This window comes from Artemia franciscana, chromosome 6 (assembly GCF_032884065.1).
Source record: "Artemia franciscana chromosome 6, ASM3288406v1, whole genome shotgun sequence".
Classification (NCBI taxonomy): Eukaryota; Metazoa; Arthropoda; class Branchiopoda; order Anostraca; family Artemiidae; genus Artemia; species Artemia franciscana.
Genome location: NC_088868.1, coordinates 32,300,656 through 32,324,461, shown reverse-complemented (window position 1 = coordinate 32,324,461; position 23,806 = coordinate 32,300,656). Strand labels below are relative to the sequence as shown.

The window sequence follows — 23,806 nt, the reverse complement described above, 5'->3', positions numbered from 1 at the left end:
ATTTCCCCTTCTGTAATTCCAGTAGCCTATCACGTTTAAATCAAGGAAAACCCACGTTATTCATAATTCTGCCTTTTAATCCAAAGACGTGATTACGTTGCGGCTTGAGCATTGCAGAAAGGATTTTTTTAACGGGTCGCTCACTTTCCGCCACCTGGTACACACCTGTGTACATCATTTCTGAAAGTGAACGTCACATTCCTTTTTCTTTTTTTTGCTGCTCGACCGATCCACATTAAAGTATTTTTGTATCAATTGGTCTGTGTCAGCCCCAAAATAAGCTAGCTCGTCATATTCAACAAGCGTAAGACAAATGTACCATCACGGTTATATTGTATTACGCCTAAAGTATTTGTCGTCTATAATTAATGTCTTTAAATGTAATCTTCTAAGTTCAGGGTCCAAATGCCTTCAATTCTTCTGGAACTATTCTAAAATTACAAACGGTTTTTCGCCATCCCGAAATCGATGGATAATAATCAGAGCCGTTCTTAGGGTTAGTGGAACCCGAGGAAAAATTAATTACAGCAAATAGCAAAGATATAAGCAGAAAAAGCGACTGAATGTGAAAAATTCAATCAAATCGGGCAACCCCCAAGCCACGGTGCCCCTCCCATGCTGCGACACCCGGGGCAGCTGATTCGACCCCCCACCCCCTATTTGAACGGCTCTGGTAATAATGAGATATAGATGTAGAAATGTAAGGACGAGGGTCTTATAATAAATAAAAAGAAATGCGTTTCTTGATCCACATATCCATGAAGGAGCCAAATTAAAAATAGTTTTAATTTGTTTTTTAAACAAATTGTTTTAATTTAAAACAAAATTGTTTTACCTCTTAGTTCACATTGACATTCACACACGAGCAATAGTCGCTTCTCACGGCAATTTAGTGGCCGACTTAGTCAATTTTAACTGCTTTGCCAAGCAATTTATTTGCTTAAAAAAATTATATATATACTCTTATCGCGCCACCAGGTAATTTTTCTATGGCAGTAATTTTCTTCTATGTAAGCCTAGAGTAATACTCAAAATTAAAAGGATTAATAAAAATCTCAATTATAGCACCTATGGTAGAGACAATTTCAACCAGTGATGTGTACAGGGAACAGGCGACTAGGGGCAGGGGTGTCCAAAATCTTAGAGTTTCCTTAAATTCAAGCCATTTCTTATGAAAAAAGTCAAATAAAATCTTTTTTATATCATTGACTCCCCCTCCAAAAAAAAGAAAAAATTCTATGTACGTTCTATGTATGGGGATACTTCCAGAATATATCTCCTCAAAATGTTGACGGTATTCATCAGGGCCTTATCCAGGATTTTATTGGGGGGGGGGGTACAAAATAGACTGACAAAATATATCAAAATGTGTTTATATGCATTTTTTACGTTTTTAGGGGTAAGACAACATGTCAGGGGGGACAGGGAGTGCAAACCCCCTACCCTCCCCCGTAAACGGCCTTGGTGATCATTATAATTTCAGATTGAACTTATTATCACTTTTTGGAACCTTCCAGAGGACATCTTTATGATGAATCTCATGGGTGGATTCTTTTCCTGTTCCCTTTCAGACACACACGCTCGAACTAATTTGTTGGGGGGCGACATGTTATCGAGAGGGGAGATTAGCTCCTCAAGACAGCAGGGAAGCAAGAGAACACATCCTTAGGCGTAATATACAAAGCGATACTATGCGGTTTATTTTCCAGTAATCCACGATTGGACGCAATTTAGAGGTTCTCAAGGGGTACGTGGACGAGAAATTTATAGCTACTCTAGCAAGGGTTAGCAGCCTTTTTTGCACTACCTAAATACAGCTAATAAAGCCCTATAATCTGTAATTATAATAATATATAATTATAATAATAATAATAATTATAATCAATTTATAATTTGGTTCAAACTTCGTTTGAACCTATTTAGAGGGAAAGAGACTTGTTTTGAGTCACACAACACACTTAATTATTAATATACTGAACGCATTTGGCTTACTACTAGGCTATTCGAATCTTAAATCGAGTATCTGAAATAGGTCTATCCTTTTCCTATCATGGATAAGTCCTTACTGACTTTTCTCCAAATTTCTTTCATGTTATGCTATTGATTCCCTGAATGGAAGCCTCTGAAAGAAAAGGGAAAGATTGAATATGCGGCGACGCGATTTACTTTTTCAATTAGCCACATATAAGTGATTAATAATAACTTAAAACAAACAAATTCAGAATCCAACTTTTTAAAAGCCAAATCCATTAGGTCGATAATAAGGAAAATTCAAGCATTAAGAACATTCAAGAAAGATGAAGTAGCCCCCTCCTTCAAGACCAAATGAATTCAATCGCTCAGGAGCTGTATATTGTTTTCCTTGTTGAGTGGGGAGGGGGGAATTAGTAATATACGAAGAAAAGTTTTTAAGCTACATATATTTTCAAAATGCTGGAATATTTTGCACTTGTTGTATATGAATGGCATTCTGGACGGAGAGGGGAATGCCCTTCTCTATTACCCTACTGGAATGTAGGTTTTTTTGTGAATCTGAGCATACAGGTGCGGAAACACAAGCAAAGACATGCGCAAAAACACATGACAGTCACGGAAACGTGACCACACGAAATAGTTTTTAGTTAGTCACATATAAATTCTCATGTTAATTTAAAGCAAAAAGTCTCACAACTGAACTATCCAATAGCTAAATCTATGAAGTCCGCAATAAACCTATAACGGGGAAACTTTAAAAAATTATGGATGTTTTAAGTATTGTCTACAATCGGGTATAAATCGGGTGTTGATATTCATAGTTTAATGTGAACTTACTAAAATTAGCCCCTAAACAACTACTCTATTTAGCGCTAAATATCAAATTTTTTCATATTTTGGAATTAATCGTTACTTTAAGGGATTTCCTTACGCAACTAAAAAATCAAATCCGTAAAGAGCTTTCCCTGTTTTTTACTCATTAAAAAGGGACTTAATCAAATGGGTTTCTGAAAAGCTTAAATGCCAGACTTAAAAATTTGATAAGCATGTTATATACAGGCATTCTTTCAAGTGGATTGGAATACAAGGGTTTCATTGCTATTAGGAACCTGGCTCCAGCAATAAAATCATCGAGTTAAAAGCAAAACTTACACTAAATGTAGCAATAACACTTTTTCATGTCAATCCATATAAATTTTTGCTTTAACATAGTATAATAGGATGCGTTCGAGAACATCCCAAAACAATAAAACACTATTTCCTTTTGTCAAAAAATCCAAATTCCGGAAGAAAAAATCAAACTTTCAAATGACTGACTGTGATTAGTGGAGGAAAATCCGCCGATTTTCTTTCGAAATGTATATATATATATATATATATATATATATATATATATATATATATATATATATATATATATATATATATATATATATATAGAATAAGTTGTCTGTGTGTGTGTGTGTCGAGTGACGTCATGTTTGTGTGTCGACTGACGTCATGTTTATTGATTGACGAAATTAAACACCGGGACATCGGGACACAAATGACGACCGGGACACCGGGACATCTATATATATAAAAATAAGTTGTCTGTGTGTCGAGTGACGTCATGTTTGTGTGTCGACTGACGTCATGTTTATTGATTGACGAAATTAAATACCGGGACATCGGGACACAAATGACGACCGGGACACCGGGACACAGGGAATATAAATGACGACCGGGGCACTATAAGAGAAAGCGACCGGGACACAAGGAATGTTGGATTAGCAATCACCATCAACAAAGCACCGGGACACAAATGACGACCGGGACACAGGGAATATAAATGACGACCAGGACACTCAAAGAGAAATTACAGACCAGGACACCGGAACACAAATGACGACCGGGACACAGGGAATATAAATGACGACCGCGACACTCCAAGAGAAATTACAGACTGGGACACCGGGACACAAATGACGACCGGGACACAGAGAAACAACAACAACGGGGACGCCGGGGGGCACAGGGGGATATATAAATGACGACAGGGACACAGGGAATGTTCGATTAGCAATCACCATCAACAAAGCTCAAGGGCAATCATTAGAATAATGAGGTATAGATCTGAATACAGATTGTTTTTCCCATGGACAATTATATGTTGCATGTTCAAGATTCGGTAAACCTGACAATCTATTTATATGCACAGACAATGGGACAGCCAAGAATGTTGTACATTCGCAAGTTTTACGTAGTTAAAAATATATATATATATATATATATATATATATATATATATATATATATATATATATATATATTCACAGGTGGGACACAGGGACACAACTACAATGGCGCGTAACGAGTTACGCGCGCGGGGAGGCTTTGGGGGGCATGAAGCGCCCCCCCCCCAACAGCTAGTATATATATATATATATATATATATATATATATATATATATATATATATATATATATATATATATATATATATATATATATATATATATATATATATATATATATATATATATATATATATATATATATATATATATATGTTTTTAACTACGTAAAACTTGCGAATATACAACATTCTTCGCTGTCCCATTGTCTGTGCATATAAACAGATTGTCAGGTTTACCGACTCTTGAACATGCAACATATAATTGCCCATTGGAAAAACAATCAGTATTCAGATCAATACCTCCTTATTCTAATGATTGCCCTTGAGCTTTGTTGATGGTGATTGCTAATCGAACATTCCCTGTGTCCCCGTCGTCATTTATATATCCCCCCTGTGCTCCCCCCCCCGGCGTCCCCGTTGTAGTTGTGTCCCGGTCGTCATTTATATTCCCTGTGTCCCGGTCGTCATTTGGGTCCCGGTGTCCCAGTCTGTAATTTCTCTTTGAGTGTCCCGGTCATCATTTATATTCCCTGTGTCCCGGTCGTCATTTGTATCCCGGTCTGTAATTTCTCTTTGAGTGTCCCGGTCGTCATTTATATTCCCTGTGTCCTGGTCGTCATTTGTGTCCCGGTTGTCCATGGGAAAAACAATCCATATTCAGATCTATACCTCATTATTCTAATGATTGCCCTTGAGCTTTGTTGATGGTGATTGCTAATCGAACATTCCCTGTGTCCCGGTCGTCATTTATATATCCCCCTCTGTGCCCCCCGGCGTTCCCATTGTAGTTGTGTCCCTGTGTCCCGGTCTTCATTTATATTCCCTGTGTCCCGGTCGTTATTCGTGTCCCGGTGTCCCAGTCTGTAATTTCTCTTTGAGTGTCCCGTTCGTCATTTATATTCCCTGTGTCCCAGTGTCCCGGTCGCCATTTGTTTCCCGGTGTCCCAGTCTGTAATTTCGTCAGTCGACAAACATGATGTGAGTCGACAAACAACTTCATGACGGCATAATGCTCAATCCTTATAATGACGTCAGTCGACAAACATGCATGACGTTAGTCAACACACAAACAACTTATTTTTATATATATAGATATATATATATATATATGTAAATTAAATAAAAATGTTTAAAATATAGATCAAACTTCTAATACGCAGGTGAAACTTTGCAAAACAAAAAGAAATGAACAAATAATACCATCAATTCAAGTATTTGGGCTTCATATCCAGAAACTATTATCAATGGTAAAGAAAAGAGAAGAACAAACAAAGAACTAGCTTAAACAAATTAACAAAAAAAATCGGAAAAAATACACAAATGCTAAATAAAAATTATATAAATAAAAATTATATAAAATTATATATACACAAAATATACATAAATTAACGAAAAAAAAAAGAAGTCACGTTCACTAACTCTCATATTATTATTATTTGTAAAAATCATTTTCTTTTTAACAAAGTTTGAGTCTTTTACTAAATATTAAAGTATTAAGTGAAAATAGATAAAGGTGCACACATTAAAAAATAACAACAATATTCGATCACATATTGTATTTTTTCAATAAGTTGAATTACTTTGAAAAAGATACATTATGTAATACATTAAATGTATAAATACATTTTTTTAAAATAAGTCAAAACTGAATTACTTTGTTTTTTCCTTTAAATGAATACCGTATCTCTCTTCTGGATAAGAAGGAGACAGAAAGATTGAGAAAAAAATAGATGAAAAAGAAGAAAAGATTTCTGTCTTTTCTTCTAAAAAAGATTTTGTCAAAGCTAAATTACTTGGTCATACTCTTATTCTTCTGAAATTATTGCAAACACACAAAAATAACAATGAGCGGTCACACAATTGAGTCTTTCAAATAAGTTACCTTTTTTTCCAAAAGTGAATTAATTGGTCATTTTATTTTTCTTCTAAATGAATAAACTCTTAGCTGTTGAAAGAGAAACACGTCTATAGAATATTTTTCAGATATGCGCATTTGTAAAGAAAAAAAGACAGAAGATGAAGAAGTCACAGCCAGGGTAGCTATAGCAACAAAAATATACATGACATACAAACAGATTGGAAGTCAATAAGTTAAACAGATGATGGCAACCAATTGGCCAAAAAAAATCTAAAAATCTAATCTAAAAAAGTCTAAGATTGTATACAATAAAATGGAAAATTACCTTTAATAAATAATTAATAAATAAATAATAAATACTATTAAATAGAATAAATAAAAACTAAAAAACTATTTAGATTTAATTCACCGAATTATCGTGTCAATGCTACCATGCTAACATATTTCGCAAAATAAATAAATAATAAATATTATTAAATAAAATAAATAAAAAACTAACGAATCTTAATAAATATAAAAAATAAAAAACTATTTAGATTGAACTCACCGAATTATCGTGTCAATGCTGCAATGCTAACATGTTTCGCTATTTATAACTGCTTTCTAAAAAGAAATGATCAAATATTAAGAGGAAACTAACCTTAAACAATGAGTTAAATAGAAATGGTAACCAACAAGTCGAAAATATACATTTACTTAATACAATTTAGTTTAAGATTATATATAATAAGTTGGAAAATTACCAATATCTTAATAAATAAAAAAACTAACAAACTGTTTAGACTTAATTCGCCAAATTTTCGTGTCAGTGCTGCCATGCTAACATATTTCGCTAATTCCAACTGCTTTCTAAACAGAAATGATCAAATATTAAGAGGATACAATGAGTTAAATAGAAATGGTAACCAACAAGTCGAAAATACACATTTATTTAATACAATTTAGTTTAAGATTGTATATAATAAGTTGGGAAATTACCAATATCTTAATAAATAAAAATACTAACAAACTGTTTAGACTTAATTCGCCAAATTTTCGTGTCAGTGCTGCCATGCTAACATATTTCGCTAATTCCAACTGCTTTGTAAGCAGAAATGATCAAATATTAAGAGGATAGTAACCTTTAACAGTGAGTTAAATAGAAATGGTAACCAACAAGTCGAAAATATACATTTGCTTTAAATAATTTAATTTAAGATTGTATATAACAAGTTGGGAAATTACCAATATCTCGGTAAAAAAAGCACTAACTACCTAGGTAGACTTACTTCTCAGAACTATCTTGCCAATGCTGTTATACAAAGATATTTCGCTAATTCCAATTACTTTGTAATCAGAAATGATCAAACATAAATAAAATGACAGCGATAAGATTAAGGTAAGTAGCAGATGGCAACCAACTAGGCAAAAATATACAATTGTCTTAATACGATAAAGCCTAAAATTATATAGTTGTTTGATTATATAATTATATAATAGTTGTGATTGATCTCACTTTATTTCTTTTGATTTTCCTGCTGAAGAGAAGGAAACGAGTGAGGAATGAAACAGCTCAGGGAGAAAATTTTTGTTCATTCAATTTTTACACAGAACCTTGAAAACATTTTGTCAACAAGGTAAATATACTATATTCAACATAGCGGGTTTCAAATACAGTGACAAGTCATAAAAATAAGTTCAAACCTAAGCAAAATATGCATAATTTAAAGGGCCGGACACGCGTAACTATTCGGCACTCTTTCAATTTTTCCTGCTTTTTCTTGACGAGCAGCTTTGGCGGACTTACTTTCGCGTTTGATATTTTTCATTTTGTTTTATTCTTTCTTTTTTTGATTATCACGATGAAATCCTGGGCAGTTTTAGTAGATCGGCCAAAAACAGTGATTTGGCAAATTGGTGCCGAAAAAAGTTACTTTTATCCGGCCCTTAAGACAAACCCCAAATCCTTTGTAAAATGTTAATTAAATTAAAAAAAACAAGTTTTTTTAACTGAAAGTAAGGAGCGACATTAAAACTTAAAACGAACAGAAACTATTCCCTATATGAAAGGGGCTGTCCCCTCCTCAACGCCCCGCTCTTTATGCTAAAGTTTTTTATTGTTTTAAAAGTAGAGTTGTGAGAAAGATTCAAACTTTAGCGTGAAGAGCGGACAAAAAACAACAGAACAAGAGAAAAAAAAGAATAAAAGACCCACATATAATTAAAACTTACATCTTAATAAACTTACCCAATACTGCTCAAATGTATCACAGAAAAGAACAGCGAAATCTCTAGTACAGCAGATATTTTTCCACTATAGGATCAGGATAAGAAAGTCAAATCAATGTTCTGCTACAGCTGATTTAAACATTTTTTTTTATTATTATTGTTATTAAGATGTGAATTTTATTTATTTGTTTATCTTCTGTTCTTTTTTCTCTTGTTGTGTTGTTTTTTGTCTATTTCTTTAGCTGATTTAACAAATGTTTTCTTCTTTCTTCTTTTTTTCTTTCCTTTTTTCACCTTTGACAGAGGCTCCTGGATGTAGAGTTGAAATATTCGGAATTTTTTTTATTAATTAATGTTTTGTTGTTGGATTTCATTTTTTATTTCGTCGGCACTGCTTTATTTAAATTAAACTTGTTTTTCCCTCTTAAATCTTCGTATACACTACACCGTAATCCTCACTATTACTATAAAATATTTTTTACAAATAAACCCTCTGTTTTTCTGTTCTTTCGCCATAAACAATATACCGTAATCCTTACCATTACCACACACATTTTTTGCAAGTAAACTCTGCTCTTATGCCAGCAGACTGGGTGGGATTGCCATTAAGATTTTTTAAACACATCACTTTCCAAAATAAATACTGCTTAGAGAGCAAATTTTCGGATTTATGATCTCACAACCTCCATAAAAAAAAAGCAAAAATTTTTACGCTGAAAAAGCCAAAACAGCAATTTGAAATAAAAATAGTGCACTTACAAAAACCAGAATATCAGATACAGTAATATCCGGGATCATACAGTGAAGTGATAAAAACAGGATTTCTTAATTGCAACACTTAAATAAAAAATAAGTATAAATCTCAAAACCACAAAGCCCAGTCACTGCGGATATCATATGCTAATTTATTCGACATTATAGGTTTACCAAGACTGGATTATATTTTGTCTAAACAAGAATTTTTCCTAGCCCTTCTTTACGCTTAAGAAAGCACAAATAACGGTGAAAGGTGCCCAGAGGATGGAGGATAATAAATATTAAATACTCATTGAAATAATCATTAAAATTAAACAGTTATTAGTATTAAATACACTCAAACGAAGAGATATTCAAGAAAATAAGTTTACACATATGAATCGAATTAGGACTCTCAAAGTAAAATTCAATTCAAATCATTGATATGTCAATAAAAAACTTTAAATTTGATTTATCCATTCTCAGAATATTTCTAAAGCCCGAAAGAACCCAGTCTACATATGACACAATAGAAAACTGTTTCTGATAAAAATTAAAGCAACAGTAAAACCAGGGTCATATCCAGGAATTTGTTTCGGGTGTGTTTTACACAGGAGGTTTTTAGGGGGGAGTCCACACGAAAAAAAACCCTCAAAAACGCATAAAAAATTTGTTTATATTCATTTTTTTATGTTTTTACCAGTCAGACAAACATTTCAGGAGGGGGGTAAGCTCCCTAACCCCTCACCCTGGATACGGCCTTGAGTAATAATTTTAAAAAACAGAAATTATTCCGTACCTGCAGGGGGATAACCCCTCCTGAGCTTCTCACTATTAACGCTAAATTTGAATAAAACTTAATTCTTAAGGAATCTGGATAAAAAGTGAAACTTTGGCATAAAAAACGAGGGACACAGGAGGGGGTAGGCACAAATTAATTTATGTAACTTAAGAATTTAAATTAGAATCCAATATTTTAAATCTTAAACATAAAACGTGAAAAACTGGCGAAAATGCGTAATATTATTGCGAAATTTTAGAAAATATAAAACGAAAAGAAGATAAATTAATAAAAAAAGCTTACTAAAAAACAAGTTGTTCAAAGAAAATAAAGAAATTATTAAAACTTGAGATGATCCAGGAATAATTTCCTATAACAATTCAAGTTAAAGCGGGGTGGAATTACTATTAAAGAATAAATAAAACCCAAAAAGACTTAAAATTAAAATAAATAATCATGTCAAACATAAAGATGGGAGATCTGATATAGATGAATAAATAAATTCTAAAAGGAGTAGAAATTAAATGAATACCCAAGTGAAACTTAAAATGAACAGAAATTACTACAAAGATGATTTGGGTTATTCCCTCACCCACCTGTAAACCTTATAAAGGATATTGCCTCATTAGTGATCTACGATTAAGCATAAAATCGCGAAAAAAGGAAATAAGCTAGGACAGTAGCCAGTGAAAAAATTGAAAAATTATGCAAATATTTCAGTCAAGACCTCCGCCTAACCGTCTTCAGTGCAAAGTAAAACTGATAAATATAAAAAAACAAACCTTAAAAGAAAACACAAAACTTAAATAGGAGGACTCTTTCTGAGTAACGGTGAAAGGGTAACTACCTAGGTCCTATTTTAGCTTTGTGTTTTGTTTTATAGTTCATAGTCCACATAGTCCCCTTTTGTTTTAAGGTCTTTCTTTTAAATTATTGCAAATAATACTGCAACGTAATGAAAGAGTTTTGTAATTATAATTAATAAAATGAAAGTATAGTACAGAATAAACTTTTTGCTCAAGGTTTTTTTTTTTATACATAAACTAGGCAACTAAAAGCCAAAATTATTCATGCTTTACATCTAGCAGTCTTTATCAACAGAAAGGAGAGAATAAAATTAAACAATTAGAAAGTAGCAAAAAACAACATATAAATATGAAAAAAGACACAAACGTATAGAAAAAATTAAAAAAGCAAAGAAATTGAAATATGGTATTTTACAGTTGTTGCTAAAATGATCAGATTATTTTTATCCTTTATATTTCATCAATGATGAGTCACTATATTCTTTAAGGAAAATATTATTGTCGGGGTGCCATTTAAAAATTGTGAAAAGCCGACAATTGTTATTAATTATGGCGGTGAAAGGAGACGAACAATTGCTCCTCCTATACTTTTGCCATCTAAGTCTACAAAAGTCACTGCAATTCTTCACGTTACCCAAGTAGGGTAGATATATCAAACAGTTCATGATATATTTAAGTAAGGAGCAATTTGTACTAATAGTAGGAAAAATTCTAAAAAGGAATTTGGATAGCAATTAAGACATCAAAAGAATTAGCTTTTTACATTGTTTTCCATATGTAGAATTTATTGAGTTTAGAATTACCCATTAAAGCTATGAGCCAGAAAAAATTTGCCAGGTTTTCGAAAAAAGGAGAAAACCCAAAAAGTCCAGTAATTCTAATGAAATAATGTCATTAAATTCAACATATCAAAGCCCCATTGTATTCCAGAAAAGTGGCGTGTTCTGTCATTTTGTGGCACCATACTTTGAGTTTATCCTAAAGAGGACCAAGTTGCTATTGATTAAAAAGTCGGAGAAAGCCAATCGTTATAGCGAGTAGGCTACCAAAAAACTATATACTGAGCTTTGCGGTTGTAGAAAAGGTTGTGCTGCACGGTTGCGGATTCACTCCTGAAAGGCCACATAATCCATGCAAAAAAATTGTATCTTCAGTGATACATTGTTGCACGTCAGTTATTATGAAGGAGAGGTGTTGGGCTGCTGTAAAGGTAAGGGTGCCAAATGCCTCAGAAAGCGCATTTTTGTGCCCAAATTGTCTAAGCCTTCATAAGCATTCCATTAAGTATAGAAAGAGAGGGAGTAAGGAGGGAGGGTAGGAATTAATATCCTTCCATTTACACTAAGCCTACATTAGGGTGTTGCGGGGTGATAGTCCCCTTTTTATCGTAGAAAAAAGTTTCTAGTATTTATTTCAAAGCTTCGTATAACTATATTGATTCGCATGATGTATCATAAAATCACAGTCTTTGTGTAGGGCAATAGGTGGGGTGTCAGATGCCTCAAAGAGTGTAGTCTAATGCCAGAACCTCTTAATTCTTATTTAGCCTTGTGACTTATACATAGGATAGGTTTGGGGGATGGGGCGGGGATACCCGGGAGGACTTTTGGTCTAAACATTTGTAATTGGTGCTGGGGGATGATGGCGCCCCTCCCCCTGCAACAATATTCTTTTATGTAGCACAAAAGATTACAATTACATGCCAATTGGCACAGAGGTGGAAAGGGGGATCCTGAACCTCATCGGGATATTTCTTAGGGAATGGCGGCAACCGGTACCAGGGGTTTCTTTTCACCGAGCTTGGAAGCTAATATTTTCCCCAACTGGTTTCCATTAGAAACATTGCTACGCGACAGGCTTATTCGAAGAATTTCCCATTGGTCTAAAATCTATATGTTTTGTGTTCAACATTGCATACATTTTATTCAATTTGAAATCAAGCTTTAGGACGGTTCATGAGCTAAGTTTTTGATTCAATTGCAATCTTTACATAATATGCTCGAAAGAATGCTTCTGGGAAAATGTACAAAAGACTGTGTAAGAATGAAAACTGAATAAGCGAACACATATATACCAGAGGCATCACTCAGCTCTATTAACTCTCTAGACTCTCTAAACTCTTTATTTGTGACTTTGACCTAAGTGTATGTTTAGTGTAATGAGGAAAAGATGTAACTTTGACAACTATGATGCATATAATGTCTTTTGAATGAGTTCAATGTCCCTTCAATATTCCCTGAAAGTTTCGATCTAATACCCTAAGCCGCTTCTGAGAAGTTTCATCATAACACTGTACCCTAACCATCACTGAGATGTTGTAGACACAACTTTGACAACCTGAACGCAAATGGTGTACGCTATTATAGTTAATCATCACGCTTAACATTCCATGGAACCCGCCATGCAAAAAGTGGGGTAGCAGAGTAGAAATGCTACTTGGCATTTTTCAAATTTGTTGGCAGATTTTGTCGGAAATGCCATTTTTACCTATAAAAATAATTTATGATCAAAGAAAAGTTGCCAAAACACAAGTTGGGCTCTGCCATGCAAAAAGTGGGGTGGCATAGTAGCAATGCTACTTGGTATGTTTTCATGGCCTAATAAAATTTGTTGGCAGATTGTGTCTGAAAATAAAAGTGCTTCCACTATCCTCTGAATTTTTGGGAAGTTCCCCAAAAATCTGTCTTGTCGAAAAAAATTGGTTCCCCAAAAATCTTCTTTCATTCAGGGTTGCCACCCCTAGTAATTTATTAATAGTGACAGTCTAACCCCAGTATCTTTCATTTAACTTGACATAATTTTTTCACCACTTTCCAAAGTTTTTGTCAAACCAGAACCAGACATAGATCATTGAATTACTGATCTTTCTTCCTATGCTAGCAAAAGCGTAATGTTTATAAGACTATTTCAATTTATCAAAGATTCTCTGTTGACTCATGGTAAAGAATTTCATTTGAACATGTTTAGATCAGGGTTGCTACCGCTGGTGATTTATCACCAGATCTGGTGATTTCTAACCCTCTTGGTGATCTTTCTCGTGATTTTCATTAATCTGTTAATTTTTGGTGATTTTCTTCTTTAATTTGGTAATTTTCATTAAATTTGTACAAAAGAGGTTGATATTCCGGCATGATTGATTTTCACTGTTTTACTAAGGAGAAATAATCAGTGACTTTCATATTTTTTTTTCTGCTTTTATTCGTTATTACTAAAGAATGGCGTTATGTGTCCTTTTTCATGGGCTTCTCTTTTTTCTTAAGTCAATCGGGTACCCTATAGTTACAAATTTTAAATACGTGTCCCATGTGTGGTAGCAACGAATATACTCAGAAAAAAAATCGCAGGTAAAGTAGGCATAGTCCCACATGAACATAGATTCAGTAGCTTAGGCTAGGCTTTTTTCAATGGATTGAACAGTCTCAGGGAAAGGGAAGAAGGGATAAGAGGTTTTGAACAGAAGATATACTTTGTTTTTGGTGTCTTGAACACATTAAACAGAGAAAATACCACCATTAATTTTGGTTTTTAAGGCTTTTGCCCAACCTAATTGCCTATGATACATTATAATGATGGATGGTAATAAGCTTACCTAAGCTATGGATGTCAGGGGATTGATTTTTTCAAACGATAATTTTGACAGGACCTGTGCCTATCATCATCAGGTTCAAATTCAAATTTCTTGTCAGATAACTTGACAGGCAAAGGTCCTGTCGAAATTATCACTTAAAAAACAATCACATGACATCCATAGCTTATGTAAGCTTTTTACCATCTATCATTATTGTGTTGCGAGAGCAACACTTTGGTTTTGTCCCGGTTTTTTTTGTTTTTTTTTTTTTCCTATGCCGCCGATCTCAGCTTATTCCTGGAAACTGGTAAGGGTCTAACCTGTGCGGTTTTTACGGAAAGTGTGGACCTCAGGCCGGATTGATGAATATGACATTACATTTTGGAAAGCTCCGTAGAACTCTTGCCTGGGGCCAAAAAGGATGGTTTTTGCTTGTCCTCGAGCCAGAGCCTATGGTGTGCGAAGTGAAGTGGAGTTATATAGCCTATGTCAGAGAGGAGTATCTGAAGTTGTGCAGCCAAGCTTTCGTTTCATCAAACCATGTTTCTGCTTTCGAGTGGAAAGCTCCGTTCTAGCAGGCAAGCAGGCAGGCACCAGCTTCAAATTGAAGATGGACTAAAATCTATAAGTGTTAAATATATGCGGTAGTTCCCCGGCCCCACAGCCAATATATCTTCTTTGAGTGATAAATAGAAAAATTTACAGAAGCAAAAAAGTGCGATTTTCCCACGGGTCCGAAAGTGCTGCCATCTATTGTTTCTAGCCATTTCTGTTCGTGATTTCAGCTGACTTTACCATTCTTTTTTTTTCTACTTGGGATTGCAATAGAGAAATGGTATCAGATATACCTCTTAAACTTTAAAAGTTCTCTCATTGCTAAAGAAATTAGAGCTTATCCTTTGCTCCTTTCTAAGTGGTGGTGTTAGAAAGTTGGCCTCCGGCAAAAAAGTCAACTTTTGAACTAAGACAGATAGAATTTTTTTTTTTTTCAATGATAATCGATAGACCTTGATGAGCTGATCAGAGTATATGTCATCCATTTTTTGTTACAAAAATTCCTTCATGGCATACACCAGTTTGAAAGTTTCAAGGGGTTGACAACTTCAGTGGTAAGGTACACACTTGAACCAAAAATAGGCCGATACCAATTGTGAGATATGTAGGGGACTTCCAAGCAACAGTCGATTATTAGCTTATAATCATCTTTGGCAATGAGGGGTTTGCAACTTTTGCTGATTGGTGTAACTATTATCTGTTTCTGGTGTAATTGATGATAAGAACAACTTGGTTCCCGATTGTAAGACATGTAGGGGAGTTGTAAGTAATAATCGGCTGTTAGGCTACAATGACTTCACCGACAAGGGGTTTGCATCTTTTGCTAGTTGGTGTACCCATTATTTGTTTCCGGTGAACTTGGATGTATATCACGGGAGAGGGACTTGTAAGTAAGAATCGGTTGCTAGAGGAGGTTCATCAGAGGCTAAAAATTTGTGCAAATTGGTGCACATCTATGGTATTTGAACCTGAAAAGTCACGAATAGCTTTATAATACCAAGTAGATTATATAAGATAATGTTCCAAGTTTCCATCGGTCACGATGTCTACGATTGAAAAGGATAAAGTTCAACTGGCTGCAAACTCAATTTAGTCCCTTCTTCCAATATTCTTTTGCTGTTGTTTTTTCAACGCTGAAGAACTTGACCATGTGACTACTGATTGTGTTCTGCTTTGAATATGCCGTTTTGAATGCTTTGATAGTTTTGACAACTTCAGAATTTAACCGATAGCGAAGAAACAAAACCTAAGTGTTGCCCTCGCAACACTTTTATCGGCGAAGCCGGACAAAGGTTGCCGCAACACTTCACGTTGCCCAGGCAACGTAAGTCTAGTTATGCATTAAGAGTCAGATTGGCGTCAGAGAATATGTATGATGCATAGGAAACCTGCATACTTCACCCTTACCAGGACTGAGATTAGGCTTAGCCTTACTGGGTCTCTGGTGAGAGTTTGCTCAGAAAATAATCTTTAGCATTAAAGTAAATGGACTCATTAGGAAAAAGTTTAAAAGCTAAATTTTTCATCTGGTTTTCTTACATGGAGAATGTTGACATGGGACAAGCCTAACTAGAAGTGTTTCATGGTTGATTAGCCTCAGCCTTAGATCATTCAAAGCCAGGGATGGTGCATAAAGCGTCTACGAAGCCTCGCCAGGCATGAGAACTGAGCTGCAGCTGAACTGAACTTGAACTGAGCGGCAGCCATAAAATCCTCCCACTGTGTTGATACTACATTAAATTTAATTCTGATATTCCTGCTCTGACCAACCATATTCATACTATGGATTAGGTTCAAATCCTCCATATTCCCTGTGCTTATTGGACTTTGGGCTGAACTAATTACAGTATGGGTGTCCTGTTTTATTATTCCTATAGTAGGAAGGTAATTTTATTCAATTCGTTCAAGCCCTTTTTCACTGTTGTTTCAGCTCATTGTATTACTATTGTGTGCTGTCCTCATTTTACTTTGATTATCTTTCTGATAGTTTTTTTTTTTTTTTAAGGTATCTAATAATCAAATAGATAACCACCTTGCAATATTAGCAGAACTACCTTGTTATACCTCCAAAAGAGAGAGAAAATGTATGGAGTTGATTTTGCACAGTAATTGCAAGATTTGCTGTTTCATTTCAGTAATAACCTTTCACAAAAATTAGAAGGTGGTGGCACTGATTATATAATCTGAGGTTACTTAGTTGATTAAAATGAGAATTTACTGCTTTCGATCCTATTGCTTAGCATCTAATGAAAGCAAAAAAAATACATAGGTACAAAAACGTTTGTCAGCTATTGGGTAAAACAGATGATAAGTGATTATGTATCCATAATCCATTCTCTCACTCAAGATTCGATTAAAATGTGAAGTCAAATATTCAAGCATTTTTCTTTTTTATGTTGTTCCTCCTCCAAAATACTTAATATCAAACAAATTTTTAGACAATGTCTAGGTTGCACCATAGATGACATTTTAAATTTTATAAAAACATGTTCAGATAGATAAATTACTACCATCTATATTATTTTCGTAGAATTTGATAAAAATGTGAAGTCAAAATCGACTTCAAGTAGCTTGTCTTTGGCTAAAGTCATCCTTCTCACTTTCAATCTGAGGACAGGACTCAAGGATAGCTATTTAGACACTATAGGTATTCATTGTCCTTTTGATTCTTTTTTTTATGTCTTCTCTGCTTATCTAACTTGTTGGCATAAAGATAAAATGTAGCATTAGGCCTAAAATCCGTGAAGATTCAAAGTAGATCTTGAGAATTCATTCAAAGTTCACGAGCTGACGCATTAATTAACAGAGCAAGCAACATCAAAATTAGCACAAGGAGGGGGAGGGGCAACTCTGCCAGGTACATTTCGTGAAGTCGTGAGTTTGCAAAAGACATCTGTCAAAAAGTTAATGATGAAATCTGTTTCTACTGGCTGGAAGAATTACGTGCTCTCTGGCTCTTGTGTGTGTTATCAAGATGCTTCTTTTGTATACCTACAAACCATAGTATTTAGATGATTGACGAGAGCAGAGGTCTTGTCATAGCAGTCAGGGGAATAAGAATTATCCCTCTGTGTCGGATATTATAGCTTAAGCTTTACCCACGACAATTCTTCAGAGGTAAACAAATATATAAGAAATTGACACCATTTGAGTGGTCTTTTTCAAAGCTAAAGTTTGCCATTAAGAATGCATACTATGGCACAGGGATTACAACACTCATAAGCAAATAAAATGCGATGTGAGGATGAAAGAAAAGTATAATGTTTATTCGTTTGAATGGAAACCAAGAAAACGGCAAAAACAAAAGCTTTTGGAAAGTAAAGACACAGACAGATAAAATAGCAGTTAAATATACTAGAAGAATCTTTTTATGTCCAGAAACAGGATTTTAGATCACAGTTTCAGTTTTTTACTGGAATCCTGTCTTTTGGTATACATTCTCTTCCTTCTTGAAGTAGTTAAAGGTTTTTGAAAAACATAAAGTCTCACCTTAGGGTACCAAACGCGCTGTTTTGGTGTAAAGCTTATCATTATTGATCACCAATTTTTGGGTTATTTTGATAAAATGCTGGTAATTTTCTTTGTGAAAAGTTGGTGATTTTCATTTGGTTATGAATTTTTACAATTCTGAACATCAATGCAAAGAGGGTTATTTTAATAACCCTTTACCATGAGTTTAAATTTTATTTTATTTTGCTATTCTGTTTAATTTTCAAAGGTCTGAAAATATATGAGAGTTAGATTGAAAGGTCAATGTTGGTATTACCAGAACAATTTTTTGGGTTCATGAAAATATTGTTAGTAGATGCATTTTGACTTTTTGAACATCTTTTCTCTCTTGCAAAACTACCGCAAACCTAACCTAACCTAACAAAAAATTATCTCTAAAAGCCACAGAGCAATTTTTGGTCTTAAAACGTAAGCGATTTCAAATTTCTGATCAACGAAAACGAAAATGATTGCAATTCTATATGTATAAATACAAGAATATTTGGGCTGGAATAACTCCATAACGGTGAGTTTGCGGTAGTTTCGCAAAAGAGAGAAAAGATGTTCAAAGAGTCAAAATGCATCTATTAACAATAGTTTCATGACCCCAAAAAATTGTTCCGGTAATACCAACATTGACTGATTGAAAAATTACTCTAAATGAAAAAGGGAAAGCATGGAACCCATGTTGGGAGAGGGGGAGGGGATTTTGTGATAAATTTGGATATATTTTCATTATTGAGCTATAAATTGGATGATCATACCACTTGAGACCTAGAAATTAAATGAACCCTTTAAGATGATACCTTTTTCTTTTATTTTGTACAGTTTAGTTTGAGTCTTATTTTCTTTTACTCTAGGTTTTGGGCAAATATATTAATTTTAAATACAAAATAATTGAATGAGTGATATATTTAAGGGTGTGTATGTTTTATACCACCAATACCCAAGTTTATGCTTTGTAAAACTTGAGAGCAAACTGATTTTGTCTGTCTATATTAAGAAAAATTAGTTTATGCTCAGTGGAAAACAAGTGGTGGGTGACAGAATACATTGGAATTATGAAATTTGGGCTATGTTTGCACATTAATTAGTCAGAGGGGGTGGGGTGATTTAGGTTAGTTTAGGTCAGGTAACCCTCCTCTCCCCTCCCCCCCCCACTAATGTACAAAAATATTACCCAAATTTGTTTCTAAAGTGTTATATTTTCATCATGTTTTGGTATTTTTCATAAGGATTAGCCTAACTTCACTTCTTGAGTGTTGGTTGTATAATACATAAGTATCAATTAAACAAATTTATCTTTTTCCATGAAATCTTTATCATTTGAAAATTTGTTGATTTTGCTTCATTTTGTATGTAAAAATTAAGCACTTATCTTTTCCCCTTGAAAAATTTAATTTGCATATAACATTTAATCTTCAAATGTATGCTCCTCCTTCCCTCACCATTGCTATTCTGGTGCCCTCCTCCATCAAGATTTTTGGAGGGTGTCCATGCTTGATTAGATGGTTCAACTGCAGTCTAGAATCTTTTTGTAGTTGAGGAAAGTTGTTAAGTAAGTGAATGAAATTTTATAGAATATATATTCTGCTCAAATTATAGCATTGAAATTTTTTTAAACACCAAGGCCTACCTCCACAACTTATAACATTTGAGTGATGATTAACCCTATATGAAGGCTAATCTTGAGACAAAAACAATGGAATTTAAACAAATTTTGGTAAAATTGGATTTGCCATTCACAAATTATCCAAAATATAAACTTCTTACCATAACAACTGCAGTTCCTCCCCTCTGCCCCACTTAATGAGACAAAATTAACCTTATTTTAAAGGCTTAAAGCTAAACGACCATATGCAGATTTAAAGAAGCTGTAGAAAGAGTAAACTAATAGAAAATAGACAAAATTATAGGAAAAATCAGTAAAAGATCTAAGATTTTGGGGGATGCATTATTAACCAGGAGACAACCCCATATCCCCAGATTTAGCTAAACAGACTACTTTTAAGATAACCTACCTTCTTTAAGACCTTTTAATTTTTCAAGACAACTCCTCTTCTAGAATAAGATAAAAAAAAGTATATCAAAAACAACTTTCATATTCAAAAGTTCTCTCCTCTATACAAAATCTAATGGGGGAATCAAAAGTCATGTATAATCTTGCAAAAAAAAAAAAAAACATGAATCTTTCTACAAAAATCTTTATTTTCCAATGAAAATAATAACTGTTTATGAATCATGACATGAAATCAGTCATTCATCAGTAAAGCTATTTTCAATATAAGCTGCTGAAAATCGTATGTAATTGTCAAGTAGTATCATCACATTGTGATTCTATTATGTAAGCTACCTTTTATAAGATATTAAAAAGTTAACAATTTTTGAGCTACAATAACCCACAAATAAAAAATAAGTTTACATATAAGAAAAACTACTTATAGTATCTTATAGTAGTAGTTATATATAACTACTACTACTAAGTTACAAATAAAAAAATACTTCTAAGTATCTGCCCGCCCATGGAGGCCTTACTCGTTTGCTTTAGTTTCTTGTTTTTTCTGTTTTGTGTAGTGTTTGTTTTGTTTCTTTTATTGATACTCTGCTTTGATTTTTTGTAGCGGGTCAAAAATAAATTATTATTATTATTACTATCATGGGACCTTGTATAAACAAGTTTTTGCTTGCAGGCAAAGATTTTCTTGCAGGTCTCACCATGGTTTGATCTGCTTGTTGTATTAATTTTATCATTTAATGTTATTGCTGATTGATGTTATTATTTAATGTTATTGCTCATTTTTGTTTTTGTACTAGTTTTCTAATTTTTACTCTACTATTTGTCTTTTAATGTAAGTGGCTTATGAATAAGTATTATATTATTATTATTGCAAAATTCAGTTTTGTGATTGCAAATTTTTGCAAGATATATGTTCAATTTGTACTTTCAGTTTTTAGTTTGGGATGGGTTTCAAGGCAATAAGGCTCTTGGGTAACATGAATCAATATGAATATAGAGAAAATTCAATTTTGGTCACATATAAACACCATATCATGTATAATCAAGCATTAAATTCCTTGTAAATAATATATCTACAAGCCAGGAGACAGAATAAAAAAACTAAACTTATAATTGGAAGTGATGTTCTTGTTAACCCTGCAAAAATTTATAATTTATATACTGTAATGCTTGTACTCTATTTTTGTGTTACCTCTAATGTTGGCCAGAAAAAGAAATCCTTAAAACTATTCTAAATGGTCTGTTAGAAACAGTCTTGTTTAAAGAAAATCAGATAGGTTATTTTACTTGGGTTTTATTTACCAGATACATTTGTAGTTGTGTAATTACTCCATGTGAAGTAAGCAAGAGCAGCCAGGATCCAGGCAAAACACAGATTAGTATTCAGTAACAGATCAGTAACACAGGTCAGTATTTGCCCAACTTATAAAATGTATATAAACACATTTTTTTTAAGTTTTTTAATACTCTACTATTTAAAAAAGCCTGAACAAAAATCAGGGATACAGCCCTGCCTTATATATAGGAAAGGAGCATAGATAGGAGCAAATGGGTATTGATTTTCAGAAATCACATATACCAAGTGATGCATGACAAAAGTACACCATGTTGTAAAAGTAACATTGTGGTAGAACTATGCCAAGCATTGCAGAGACTACACCATGAATGGTGGAACTGTGTAGTACACATAGCACTCCAAAATGTATACCCAACTTTAGAAAGTGGGCAACCTTTTGGATAGGAGCTTGAAAACACATTCCTGGATTTAATTTAAAATAAAGATCCATTTTTTTAAGTTTTATTCTCTTAACTCAGTTACTCTTCAAAATAAACCTAGTCAAAAATCTATCACCTGGAATCTTACCAAAATTACTTTATTTAAGTGAATGAATCTGAAAGCCTGAATTCTAGGATGATCTTTGAACAATCTACAAAAAAAACTTCCTGTCTAGAGTCAACTAATCTAAAAAAAAATTGGATCTTTTGCATTGTTATAAACATGAGACTTTAAGAAAGAAGTCTGCAACACAGAACCATGGAGTCAAGGGAAATCATATCAAATGTAAAGAGTGAAGCTTATTGCTAAGTTCAAACAATTTTTTGTTTTCTATTTAATATTTTGTGCTTCAGGATTTTTGGCCCTGGATTTATTCCTAAAAGTGTCAATTCTTCAACTCAACAATTCTCCAAGATAGAAAAAAGCCATTAGGTACAAGAATTTACACAAAACAAGATTGTATTGGGTTGATACATTGCAGATATCAATTTCAGTATATGCTGAGAAAAGGACCTGTAGAGAAAGAACATGTAAAGAAAACAATTTGTACTTTACAATATGCAGATTGATAGTAGGCTAGCTAATGCAAATGGGAGCCAACCCTTCTATGCTTATATACTTCTATGTTTATATACTTCTATCTACTCTTCCAAAACATGCTCTCTTATTTTGACACATGTATCCTATGTAAATTAAACTGACAAAACAAGAACCAGAAAAGCAAGTGACAGGTGGCAGAATGCATTTGAAATATATAATTTAGGCTATATATTTACATAGGCCTATTCGAGAGGAAGGGTGAAGTGTAGCAGGACCGCATGAAAAATGTGCTAGATACAATTATTCTGCATAGGCTATTATGAAGTATGAACTGTTTTCTTAACATGTTTCCTTTTCTACAGGTTCTTTGCTAGGCTTATACCACCATTTCAACTAAGACTCTACAACATGCATAAACATCCTTAAATCCATTGATAGCCTTTAAAACAATTAGATAGCTCCAAATTGCTATTTAAGATTGTAGGCTATTGTCAGAAAAGCAAAGATAACATTTGGAAATAGGATGGGCCAAAGATAGGGAATATAATGATTTTTGTATTAATACGGTATCTCCACCAGAAGAACCGTAATTCCACATTGTCATCAAATTATAAGATTACCTTTTTTCACCAAGTAGTTTATAGGGTCAAAGAACTATCCACCACAGCCGATTTAAACCAAAAAGCACGCAATAGATTCATTTCAAAATTCTTGCACTCAAACAGACTGTCAAGAACAACTTAGTACGCAACTTAATGTTTGCCAAAATCAGCCGAATGCAACTTTGATTCTACATTTACAAGCTGCGTCCGCCTTGACTAATGTTTTGTTTGTTTCTATGTTTGTTTCCAAATCTGTACCAAAATTTTCCAGAGCCTTTTTAAGGAGGGTTAAGGACCTCCTGGAACTCTTCCCGTTGATAATTAAGGTCGATTGTAGGCCCAAGAACTACCGATTGTCGTAATAATATCAGAAATTAATCCCCAATTTCCTTAAAGAGTACAAACCATTGCAAAGATAATACAGAATAAAAATTAATGTTATGGCTCTATATGGGAATCAAGTTGGTAAAACCATGCACAAAGTGCGCTGACTACACT

General features: G+C 33.7%; 1 protein-coding gene across 6 annotated transcripts in view; it reads right to left on the bottom strand.

The window, feature by feature from the left end:
- Positions 1-23,431, bottom strand: part of LOC136028326 (protein retinal degeneration B-like) — a 101,782-nt gene extending 78,351 nt beyond the window's left edge. For 2 of the 6 annotated variants that reach the window (XM_065706096.1, XM_065706102.1), the window contains exons 1-2: positions 23,327-23,431; positions 6,778-6,833 (exon numbers count right to left, since the gene is read on the bottom strand). The gene's annotated coding sequence lies outside the window, so the exon portion shown is untranslated. Of the gene's footprint in view, positions 1-1,992; positions 2,135-6,639; positions 6,660-6,777; positions 6,834-9,197; positions 9,217-23,326 lie in introns of those variants that run through there. The other 4 variants (XM_065706097.1, XM_065706098.1, XM_065706101.1 and 1 more) reach the window with 4 other exon arrangements.
- Between the last annotated feature and the right edge of the window lie 375 nt (positions 23,432-23,806).